Source organism: Sus scrofa, chromosome 4, assembly GCF_000003025.6.
Source record: "Sus scrofa isolate TJ Tabasco breed Duroc chromosome 4, Sscrofa11.1, whole genome shotgun sequence".
Classification (NCBI taxonomy): Eukaryota; Metazoa; Chordata; class Mammalia; order Artiodactyla; family Suidae; genus Sus; species Sus scrofa.
This window is the reverse complement of record NC_010446.5, coordinates 124,294,566-124,307,418: the sequence shown is the minus strand read 5'-3', so window position 1 is coordinate 124,307,418 and position 12,853 is coordinate 124,294,566. Positions and strand designations below refer to the sequence as shown.

The 12,853-nt window shown below is 43.7% G+C and overlaps 1 protein-coding gene across 6 annotated transcripts in view; it reads right to left on the bottom strand.

The window, feature by feature from the left end:
• The window catches only part of FAM69A (family with sequence similarity 69 member A), a 129,926-nt gene that overhangs the window by 51,921 nt on the left and 65,152 nt on the right, over window positions 1-12,853 (bottom strand). Inside the window, exon 1 of one of the 6 annotated variants that reach the window (XM_021090227.1) lies at window positions 6,381-6,402. The exons of the other annotated variants lie outside the window; for them this stretch is intronic. The gene's annotated coding sequence lies outside the window, so the exon portion shown is untranslated. Of the gene's footprint in view, window positions 1-6,380; window positions 6,403-12,853 lie in introns of those variants that run through there. 6 annotated transcript variants of the gene reach the window in all.

The window sequence follows — 12,853 nt, the reverse complement described above, 5'->3', positions numbered from 1 at the left end:
GGGAATTCCCATTCACTGGTTTTTCAAATACACTTTTTTTTTTTTAACTTCCCCAGCATCCAATTTTACAGGCAATTACAGTTTTAGTTTCATTCACTGTTTTAGGTACAGTTTTAAGATAGTGGCCTTGACTTTTTTTTTGCTTTTTTTTTAGGGCCACACCTGCAGCATACGGAAGTTCTCAGGCTAGGTTTGACCCGGAGCTGTAACTTCCACCCTATACCACAGCCACAGCAATGCGGGATCCAAGCCTTGTCTGTGACCTACACCACAGCTCACAGCAATGTCGATCCTTAACCACTGGGTGAGGTCGGGGATCGAACCTGCAACCTCATGAATATTGTCGGATTTGTTTCTGCTGTACCACATTGGGAACTCCTGACTTTTTAAAAAATATGCTCTCTGAATCATTTTCCTTTTAATTAAAAAAAAATGAAGTACAGCTGATTCGCTATGAATCTTTAGCACTAGATTTGACAAAAGCCCAGGTAGACATAGATCAGCAGGGCACTAAATAGAGCTGGTGAACACTAACCTGGGGACTTCTAAAATGTAGAATTTTAGGGATGTACCCAGGAAATTCATTGCAAAGTTGTAATAGGAGGCAAGAGAGCTAGTCAAATTTTAAAGTAGCCCCAAGGTAGGGATGACCTTGGTCAAATTCAGATCTTAACAGCTGTTGTAGGAGTTCCCCTCACGGCTCAGTGGAAACAAATCCAACCAGTAACCATGAGGATGCGATCCCTGGCCTCGCTCAGGGGGTTAAGGATCTGATGTTGCTGTGAGCTGTGGTGTAGGCCAGTGGCTACAGCTCCGATTCGACCCCTAGCCTGGGAACCTCCATATGCCGAGGGTGCAGCCCTGAAAAGACAAAGAAAAAAGAAAAAGAAAAAAAAAAAAAAAGGAGCTACTGTAGTTGAATACTTTTGGCCTGACCTAAGCACAGAGGAATCTAAGATGGGCTTTCAGGTTATGTGAGTCCCAGGAATGAGAAGCATGGCCCATATCAGTCTCTCAGAGAACAGGAAGGTCACAGCAGCATTCTTTCTTGGAGTGAGAACATCACCAACATCTAACAATCCACTTTTCAGTTCAATAGTAAAATGTTGATAGCTGCAGCAGTTTTTAAATTAAGTATTATTTTAGAATAGCCTAAAAATCTGTTTGGAATGATAAGATCCTATTTTGAAACTATTACAAATCATGCAAACCAGATGGCCATCTCTCATTTTGGAATTTCTCAGACAGGTGTTAATCTAAAATTGCCTTCGCCATTTCTCTCTTAAATTCCAAAGAAGTCTAAAAACAAAACAAAACGAAACCTATCGAAAATGCTTCAGAGACAGATGACAGCTATTTTGATCATAGGTTTTTTTTTTTTTTTTTTTTTTTTGGTGGCTGTGCTGGCTGGCACACGGAAATTCCTGGGCCAGGGATCGAACCCGAGCCACCACAGTGACCACGCTGGATCCTTAACCCACTGTGCCACAAGGGAATCTCCAGTCACAGTCATAGCAATTTTTACAAAGAAGGAAAGTAGCTGACATGTAAAGAAAGTGCACTGAGACAGTTTCTAAGTGAAAATGGTTTTGGCTGCCTGCTGGAGAGTGAGTGAGGACCTACCACGCTGGCAGTTATTTCCTGCCACACAAGCAACTCAGAGAAGTCACAGACTTCATTTGGCTGTGCGGGGGACGTGCTGAAAGGTAATTATCCAAAGATCCTCGTGAAGATGTACTGACAGAATGACCTACGGAGCTGAAGACAACGGATCTCTCATAAATTGTGCCTGAGTGGCTGTTGCTTAACAGGCAGTATATGCCTACATGCCCCCCCCGCCAAAAAAGCCACTTTTGAAAAATTGTACCGAAGACTAAGCTAACTTGACTCTATTTTAGGCCCTTAGTTTTTCTTCCACCACTCATTAATTCCTAAAATTCTAAGTTATTGATATATGGATCATAATAAGGCCATATGTGCTGAGAAATATTAAACCAGAGAGTTAGCTTAGATGAGTATTAGCAACAGCAGGAAGCTCAGGGCGTTCAGAGCTAGCAGAGGGCACACAGTTGGAATCTAAAACTCTGTAGCTGAGGCCCTGAATGGTTTGGGATTTGTCAAATATCACCCGGTTAGTAAGTTATGTGCCCTTGTGGACAAGTTCCTGAGGTTTAGCATCCTCTGTAACATGCAAATGCTGCGGAAATTAAACAAAATCATGTATAAATACATATATTTTAAAATTCCCATTTGTGGAAGTATAATAATGCATATATTAATACAGGTACACATATATCGGGGATTATGCAAAGAAAAAATTGCCCAGTAGAGATGCATAATAAAAAATGTGGGGATCAGTGAAACAGCCTTAGTGGCTGGGGCCTGGTAGGGTTCTTTTCTCCCAAGTGTCAGGTGCAGCACGCCTGCTCCTTCCCCGACACTGTGGGTCTCCATTCAATGACCCAAATCCGGCCTAGCTGTGAAACAAGAAGGGCTGAGCTAACCATATGGAGGAGCCTAAATACCTCTTTTTTTTTTTTTCTTTTTCTTTTTTTTTAATTTCCTTATGGCTGCACCCACGGCCTGTGGAAGTTCCCAGGCCAGGGACTGAATCCAAGCTGCAGCTGCCACCTATGCCACAGCTCCGGCAACACCAGACCCTTTATCCCACTGCACTACGCCAGGGATTGAACCCACAGCTCCTCAGTGAACTGAGCTGCTGCAGTAGGATTCCTAACCCACTGTGCCACAGCGGGAAGTCTACAAATACATCTTATTTTTAAAGAGGTCCTTTACATTAGAACTCCATCCGCTGCTGGATCAGTATAAATAAGCTTACATATCTGGCTGCCTCTGCTATACCTAGCCTATGACTAAACACGTCAGTTTCCTAGTTCAGCTAAGTTCTTTAAGAATTTAATATTCAGGAGTTCCCGGAGTGGCGCAGTGGTTAATGAATCCGACTAGGAACCATGAGGATGCGGGTTCGGTCCCTGCCTTTGCTCAGCGGGTTGACGATCCGGCGTTGCCGTGAGCTGTGGTGTAGGTTGCAGACGCGGCTCGGATCCCGCGTTGCTGTGGCTCTGGCGTAGGCCGGTGGCTACAGCTCCGATTGGACCCCTAGCCTGGGAACCTCCATATGCCGCGGGAGCGGCCCAAAGAAATAGCAAAAAGACAAAAAAACAAACAAACAAAAAACAAACAAACAAAAAAGAATTTAATATTCAAGTGAATGACAAACTAATTTAAAATTTCTGATCTATATTTTTAACTGCTAGGAGTTTTAAGGTATGACTTAAAAGAAAGAGCATCACAGAGAAATGAAAAGATATTAGCACACCAGAGTCCACACATGCCTTGATAAGATTTTTTTAAATGTGGGGGAGATTGTGATTTGGACATTTCATCTAAAGAGAAAGGTAGAGTTCTTTGTAAGTTAAATAAAAATAACTATTATTTGCATTGCTTTATGTACATATATGTATAAAAGTTTCTCAATAGATACTGATCTTTAAAAATTTGCCGGGGGTTAACTTCTTTTGCTGACGCTCAGCACTTTCTTGGGAGGAACTGTGGGCTGGGAAAGGGGAAGCAGGGAAGGGCAGGACCCACACCCGTCTTGTGGGATTTTCCTGGACATCAGGCGTTCTTCCAAGCAGTTAGAGGAAACTCCTTCACGGATAAAGTCCCCAGAGGGCAGCGCTGTGACTGCCAAGCAGCAGGGGTAGGAAGGGCACCCTTGGCACAGCTGGGCCCCCGGGACAGCAGGGCTTCATGTCAGGCTCCACGCCGATGGTACCTGAACATACATGCAGGGATCTCTCTACACTCAGAGGGAGAGAGGAGTGTCGAAATCATAAGTCAGCTTAAAAGGTTGGTCTAAACTATTTCTATCATACTCTATGGGTAACTTAGAAAATCAGCAAATATTTTCCTACCCAGGTTTTTTTTCTTTTTCGGCCACCCCACCACACAGGGAGTTCCTGGGCCAGGGATCAGATGTGACCCGCAGTTGAGACCAAAGCTACGGATGCAGCAACGCCGTATCCGTAACCCACTGCGCTGGGCCGGGACGGAACTTGCGTCCCAGAGCTCCCGAGACAGCGCCCATCCTATTGGGCCACAGCGGGGACGCCCCTTCCCACTTGCACTGAACTTACTAGTAGACAATTTCGGCTGCAAAGCAGGACAGCGAACGTCAACCCCCACGTGCCGCAGCGTCTCTGCTTTAGAAGCGCTCCCTGTCAGTACTGCTAAAACAGCATTTTTAAGGTCTGGAACATCTTTTTGTGTTTTGTTTCTTTTTTTCCTTTCTCTTTACAGCCATACCTGTGGCATATGGAAGTTCCCAGGCTAGGAGTCGAATCAGAGCTGCAGCTGCCGGCCTAGACCACAGCCACGGCAATGCGGGATCTGAGCCACCTCTGCAACCTACACGGCAGCTCACTGGGACTCCGGATCCTTAACCTACAGAGCAAGGCCAGGGATTGAACCTGCATCCTCACAACACTGTGTTGGGTTCTTAACCCACTGAGACACAAAGAGAACTCCTCTTTTTGTGTTTTATTCTAAGGTGAGGTGTTTTTCTTTTTAAAAAACACTTTTTTTTTTTTTTTTTTTTTTTTTTTTTTGTCTTTTTAGGGCTGTACTGGGGCATATGGAAGTTCCCAGGCTAGGGGATAGATCAGAACTACAGCTGCTGGCCTACACCACAGCCACAGTCATGCAGGATCCGAGCCGCATCTGTGACCTACACCACAGCTCACGGCAACGCCAGATCCTTAACCGACTGAGTGAGGCCAGGGATCGAACCCGCATCCTCATGGATACTAGACGGGTTTGTTAACTGCTGAGCCACAATGGGAATTCCTAAAAAGTACATTTTAAAATAATTTAAAAAACTAAATCAGACCCATGGTTGCACTGATGGGTGACTGATCAGGAAATTTCTAGGGAGAGAGAAATGCTTTGGGTCTTAACAGAGGTGAGGGTTACATTAGGAGAAAACATTTGTCAAAGCTGATGAAACAGTACAACTTAATATTGGAGAACTTCATTTTATACAAATTATACTGCAATAAGAAAAAAAAATCGGAAGGAAATATAACCAGTACTGAAATATTCTTAGATTGAAAATATCTAAATGGCAAGTGCTCTTACAGAGTTAAAATTATCAGCTAGGAGGTGATGTACTCAGGTTTCGGGTTTCAGCCCTGAGAAATGGAAGGGAAGAAGGGTTTGAAAGACAGCTCGGAGGGAGATTTATCAGGTTTTGGGGGTTGCGTGGACGCGGGAGTGATGTGTGGGTGAGAGGGAGAGAGCAAGCAGCGCTCCCAGGTTTGGGGCCTCAGCAACCCAACGGCCTGCGGTGCCACCTCCCGAACAGGCAAGGCTGGCAGACAAAGCCACAGGGGAGGGATGAGCTCGTGAGTTCAGTTCTGCATGTACTGAGAGCCACGTGTCTGTGATCATGCCCGTGGCATTCAGGAGGCGGCTGGACAGACAGGTCCCGGGCTGAGAGAACAGGGGCCAGAGCCGGAGGTAGAGGTTTGGGAAAAGGAGAGAAACCCTGGGAGTAACTGCTGTCACTTAGGGAAAAAAATTCAGAGCGAGCACAGGGCTTAGGACAAGCCCTGGTCGTCTTCCGTCCTTAACGGCTGGATGAAGAAAGAAGAGCTGACCTTCTTCAGAGGGGTCCGAGGAAAACCAGAAGAAGGTGTCGCTGGAAATCATGGGAAGAGGACCTCAGAAGCAGAGAGCAGTCAGGGGTGGCAAATGTTGCCAACAGGTGAAGAAGCTGGGGACGGAAAAGCATCCGTGGGATTTCGTGACACACAAGTCACGGCTGACCTTGACAAGGACAACTTCATGGGAGAGAAACCAGATGGGAGTGGGTTGAAAACCAAGACCAGCCGGTAGACGGTCCATCTCTTCCAGGAAGTCCGTGGACACGACGCAAGACAGGCACTAGCTGGGCTGGAGGCACCAGTGCATTTTAAACCACTGCCAGCAAGTCAGCAGGAAGGGACAATCTCAAGGGAAAAAGCTGTGGGCAGATGCACCGCCCAAGGTTTCTGGGGGGACCCAGAGTAGAGAGGAAGGGACGGCGACCCCCCACCCCCCGTATCCAGCCTGGAGGAAGGAAGGGCAGGTGCACGCGGCTGTGGACGTCTGAGTGCGGAGCTGCGACAGTTTCTGTCGATGTCCCCTGTCTTTGAGCATAAACAAAGGGAGAGAGAAACCTCAAACAGAAAAATTACTGTCACCTCAATTTGTTTTTCCAACGAATTTAAAGTTATAAAACATCTCAAACATACAGAAAAAAAAAAGTCTGTATAGAAAAATAGAGAAAATAACATGAAAGGTAGTTCTGTACCCACCACGAAATGCAGACAGGTGTCAACAGTTTGCCATGGTAATTCAAACTCTTTCTAGGAAGAAATGCCACACTCCAACCAGACCTGAATCCTCTCTCCTTAGATTCCTCCTCTGTCCCTCATCCTCAGAGGAACTCATCAGCTGGAAACCAGCATCTAGCTTCCCCGCTGCACAGTTTGGTATTTTCACTACATAAAAGGCCACGCTCTGGGTAACACCTGGTGCTACATGCGTTGTGCTGTGAAGCACAGAGACGCAATCCAAACTGCACCCTGAAGTCAGGTGCCCAAGAAAACACTTAAAAGTCAAAAGGGCCCAGGCTGGTTCTCTGACTCCACCCCCAGTCAGATGCAGGTGTAAAAGAGGGAAGATTTGCAGAGGTTTCTTTGGAGAGTTGTGTTGTTTTCCAGCAAATACTCCTGAGAGGCAGGGTAGGGTCGAGGCTTCCTCACCCCAAGCCTAGAGAAAGTAGGCTTCCGCAGGACAACCTGCTGGCTCAAAGCGCAGATCCAGGAGTTTGGGAAGTGTTTGGACTGGACTCCATAGTAAGCCTGAAGAATCCCCAAGAGAGAGGTCCCTCAGGTTTCAACCAGCCACAAAGCACCTCAAAAAGGTAGAAAAGGACAACTTCTTTGCATCTGCTTTTCAATAACAATAATCACTTAAGTGACTTGACTACTAGGGCTTAGGGGAAAAAATAAGGATGAGTCGATTACTTTAGGTGGTGCTTCAATTACAAAAAACAATGAATTAATGAGTACATTATTTTCGGCACTTATAAAGTGCTCTGCCATGCTCACCCAGGCAGAGCATTCTCTTCATACAGTCTTTGTCATCTAGGAGTCTTTGCCTTCTTTGTACCAAGAAATCATGAGTGGTCGGGCAGGTCAAACAGTTAAGTGATAGGCTGGACTCCTTCAATGAGGATAAGAACCAAAAAAGCAAGCTCCTTTTTGTTCAAAGTTCTTGCTGATTCAGAGGAAGTACATACTCAGTTTAATCAAACAGTCTTTTCCCATACGTGGGTGTTTGAAAAATTTTATCAGTACTTTGCTCTTAAAATTCTCACCTAAACACAAATCTTCCATGCCACGAAGAAATTTAAAGGGCTCTTATTTATTCAGCACAAAAAGTATAATTCAATATTTCTCAAAGTACAATCCATTGATCTTTTTTTTTTTTTTTAGAGCCGCATCTGCGGCATACGGAGGTTCCCAGATTAGGGGTCAAATCAAAGCTGCAGCTGACAACCTACACCACAGGCACAGCAATACTGGATCCTTAACCCACTGAATGAGGCCAGGGATTGAACCTGCATCCTCATGGATATTAGTCAGGTTCATTACCCTTGAGCCACGATGGGAAATCCCACTGATCTTTTGAATCAAACTCAGCTGATATACTTTTTAAAATGCAGGTTGCCAGGACCTATCCCCAGATCTACTGAATCAAAATCCTTATAGACGAAGCTTAGGAACATACATTTTAAAAGCTCCCCAGATTATTCATACTAAATTCGGGGGGAAAGAGTTATAAGCAAAGGCTAAATAAATAATAGCCTCTCAGGGAATCTCTGTCTGGTTTACTAAGATGAGGTTACACTGAACAACTACTTCACTGGCAAGAGTGCGAGAACTAGAACACATCACTCAAGGTTCCTTCCATTCCAAGATTTCACTAAACAACAAATGATTTATCAATATACTAATAATTGCTGTTAATAAAAGGAATATGCTATAGTTCTCAACAATATGAACCAATAATTTAGTTATTTAAAATTGGATTTCCTCTCGAAAAGACACATGTACTCCAATGTTCATTGCAGCACTATGTGCAATAGCCAAGACATGGAAACAACCTAAATGTCCACTGACAGAAGCGTGGATCAAAAAGAAGTGGTACATATACACAATGGAATATTACTCAGCCATTAAAAGGAACAAAGTAAAGGCAACTGGGGCAACATGGATGGACCTAGAAATTACCATGGTAAGTGAAGTCAGTCAGACAAAGAGACACCAACATCAAATGCCATCACTTACATGTGGAATCTCAAAAAAGGACACAGTCAACTTCTTTGCAGAACAGATGCTGACTCACAGACTTTGAAAAACTTACGGTTTCCAAATGAGACAGTGTGGGGGGTGGGGGGATGTGCTAGGGGTTTGGGGTAGAAATGCTATAAAATTGGTTGTGACAATAATTGTGCAGCTATAAATGTAATTCATTCATTGAGTAATAAAAAAGTTAAAAAAAGTCAAAAAAAAAGAAAAAAAGAAAAGAAAAGAAACCGACACTTATCATAGTGATGGCACTGTTTTTATCAGCAGCTGTCAATTAAGATAAGGCTTTGGAGGAAAAGAAAATCACCTCTATTTTAGGCATAGTCAGTATTTTTGAGATTTTTGAGAGGAGTTTGGTTTTTTGTTATATGGTGTTTAGAAAAAAATGAGAGGAGTTCCTGTTGTGGCTCAGTGGTTAAAGAATCCGACTAGGAACCATGAGGTTGTGGGTTCGGACCCTGGCCTTGCTCAGTGTGTTAAGGATCTGGCATTGCTGTGAGCTGTGGTGTAGGTCACAGATGCAGCTCAGATCTGGCGTGGCTGTGGCTGTGGTGTAGGCCGGCGGCTACAGCTCCGATTGGACCCCTAGCCTGGGAACCTCCATATGCCACGGGAGTGGCCCTAGAAAAGGCAAAAAGACAGAAAAAAACAAAAACAAAAACCGGAGAACTAGAACACGTCATTCAAGGTTCCTTTTTTTAAATGTGCAGATATAAATAGCATTCTTGAACGCTGAAAAAAATAAATAAATAAAATTGGATTTCCTTGGAGTTCCTACTGGGGTGCAATGGGGTTGGCAGTGTCTCCGCAGCACCAGCACATTCCATCCCCGGTCCAGCACAGTGAGTTAAAAGGATCCTGAGTTGCCACAGCTACTGCGTAGGTAGCAACTGTGGCTTGGATCTGATCCCTGGCCCAGGAATTCCATATGCCATAGGGAGGCAAAAAGTGAAGAGAAAAAAAAAAAGGAACAGAAAAAAGAGAGGGGAGAGAGTATTAAATAATAGAATTCCCCAGCGCTGAAGAAAGACCAAGTCTCTAATTAAAAGGGCTCAGGGAGTGCTCAATAAAACTGACAAAAGACCCATGTCCATATACTTCCTCAGGGAATTCCAAAAGAAATATAAAAAGGAGACTCTGAACAGGAAAGACAGGTCCCCCACAGAGGACAGATAACCAAACCGACCAACGCTTGGGGCTGTCACTGGTTTTCACCATCACTAAGGATGCAGAGCAACTGGCTCCTCGCTCACTGCTGACGGGAATATAAACTGGTACAGCGGCTCTGGAAAACTGGTTGGCAGGGCCATTAAAAACTAAACCTGTGGAGTTCTTTGTGGCACAGCGGGGTAAGGATCCAGCATTGCTGCAGCTGTGGCCAGGCTGCAACTGCACTGTGGGTTCAGTCCCTCGCCCAAGAACTTCCACATGCCATGGGTGCAAAGCCCCTAAATAAAATAAAATAAGAAATGATATGTATTAGAAATACATATTATTAGAAAGAGCAATGAGTTTAGAGTGAAAATGTTTAGGTTCCTGTCTGATTCCCAGCACTAACTAACATGGACAGACTTGAACTTAAAATCCTCAAAGCTGATGGATATTAGTTTTTAAAATTATTATTTAAAACTTGTGTGATATATGTCACATATATGTGTATATATATTACGTATATGTTTACATATATGTCCAACATTCATGGAATCTTCATGGAATCTTTAAAAGAAGACAATAAATACCTCTCATTACAACACTAAAGAATTCCTTTTGTCAGAATAAAATAATGCCCTTTGCAGCAACACGGATGGAACTAGAAACTCTCATACTAAGTGAAGCAAGTCAGAAAGAGAAAGACAAATACCATGTGATATCACTCATATCTGGAATCTAACAGACGGCACAAATGAACCTTTCCACAGAAAAGAAAATCATGGACGTGGAGAAGAGACGTGTGGTTGCCAAGGGGGAGGGGGAGGGAGTGCGATGGACTAGGATTCTGGGGTTAATAGATGCAAACTACTGCGTTTGGAGTGGATAAGCAATGAGATCCTGCTGTGTAGCACTGGGAACTATATCCAGTCAGTTGTGATGGAACATGATGGAAGATAATATGAAAAAAAGAAGGTATACGTGTGTGTGTATGTACTTTGCTGTACAGTAGAAATTGACAGAACACTGTAAACCAACTATAATGGAAAACAAATAAAAATCATTAAAAAAATTTTTTTTAAAGAATTCCTTTTGTCCTAAAAGGAAAAAGGCAGAGAACAAATTTCCTTTAAAAATATAGATGTATGGAGTTCCCACCATGACGCAGTGGTTAACGAATCCAACTAGGAACCGTGAGGTTGCGGGTTCGGTCCCTGGCCTTGCTCAGTGGGTTAGGGATCCGGCGTTGCTGTGAGCTGTGGTGTACGTTGCAGACATGGTTTGGATTCCGCATTGCTGTGGCTGTGGTGTAGGCCGGCGGCTACAGCTCCCATTCGACCCCTAGCCTGGGAACCTCCATATGCCAGGGGTGCGGCCTAGAAAAGGCAAAAAGACAGAAAAATAAATAAAGAAATAAATAAAAATATAGACGTATTGTTCTTTTCTTTCCTTCCCTTCTTTTTTGCTATTTTAGGGCTGCCCCCACAGCATATGGAGGGTCCCAGGCTAGGGGTTAAATCACAGCCACAGCAATGCGGGATCCGAGCCATGTCTGCCACCTACACTACAGCTCATAGCAGTGCCAGATCCTTAACCCACTGAGTGAGGCCAGGGATTGAATCCACATCCTCATGGATCCTAGTCAGGTTCATAACCACTGAACCACGACAGGAGCTCCAAAGACCTAGTTTTCACAATACTGCAGGATATTAGATACCTGTAAAAGTGTTTCACCTGCTTGAATCTTCAAGCCCCAGTACCCACGTCTCTAAGGTCTGGTGAGTCCAAAAGTCTAAAACCTAGAGCCCAACATCTTCAAATTTTCTCCCAAACCCAAGTGACCATGAAAATCTGAAAGTCAGAGACTAGCTTTGATACTCTAAAGTACGCACTGTTTTCTCTTGTAAATCACCATCCACAACGTCACGCGTACGCGTACGTGCGAAGCTTAGAGGTGATTGGGCCATTATTTCCACCGACCTTGCTCAGGCTAAAACACACTGTCTTTCTTAGCAAGGAGTAAGATTCAACAGTGACTCATCTTAATATTGGGGTTCACTCAATTTATTTCTGAACAGATGTGTGAGACAGAGTTACAGGAGGTCAAGATACGGAACATCTTAGCTTCAGTGAGCCACCTCCAGATGACAGTGGCCCTGTCTGTGTGCCCTAGTGCTTTACAAATGATCTTTTGCTTTTATGGCATGACATGAAAAAAAAAAAAAGAGGGAAAACACCGGTTTATCCATTTGTCTTCTTAGTTGGAGAATATTTCTGTTTTGAGACTATTGCAAAGATGGATTTTGAGTTAATAAATAAAAGATGGCAAAAATATCCAATTTATTCTTCCAATTTATCTGCTCCTTTGTATCTATTAGGGTGAGAATAGGGTACTTTGCACGTGCCATGACATATATTTTGTAAGTGAATTAATCTCTAAAATCCTTCTGGCCAACATCACTAATTATTAGAGAAATGCAAAGCAAAACTGCAATGAGGAGTTCCCTCAAGGCTCAGTGGTTAACAAACCTGACTAAGATCCATGAGGATGCGGGTTTGATCCCTGACCTTGCCCAGCGGGTTAAGGATATAGCATTGCTGCAAGCTGTGTGTAGGTCACAGATGCAGCTCAGATCCAGAGTTGCTGTGGCTGTGGCATAGGTTGGCAGCTGTAGCTCTGGCTCGACCCTAGTCTGGCAACTTCCATATGCCACAAGTATGGCCCTTAAAAAAAGGGGGCATGAGAAGTTCCTCAGGGCTACCAGGCTTAAGTCCTAATTTCACCCCAAATAAAACAACTCTAACCCCCCCCCAAAAAAAAGCACACAAACAATAAATTCTGGACAGGGTTTGGAGAAAAGAGAATACTCCTACAGTGTTGGTGGGAATATAAACTGGTGCAACTCCTATGGAGATTTTTTTAAAACAAAATATAGAACTACCATATGATCCAGCAATCCCATTCCTGGGCACATATCTGGAGAAAGCCATAATTTGAAAAGATACATGCACTCCAATGTTCACTGCAATACAATTTACAATAGCCAAGACATGGAAGCAACCTAAATGTCCATCAACAAAGGACTACATAAAGAAGATGTGGTACATATGTACAATGGAATACTACTCAGCCATAAAAAAGGATGAAAAAATGCCATTTGCAGCAACATAGATGGACCTAAAAACAATTACACTAAGTGAAGTAAGTCAGACAAAGCCAAATATCATGTGAGATCACTAATATGTGGAATTTAACAAAAAAA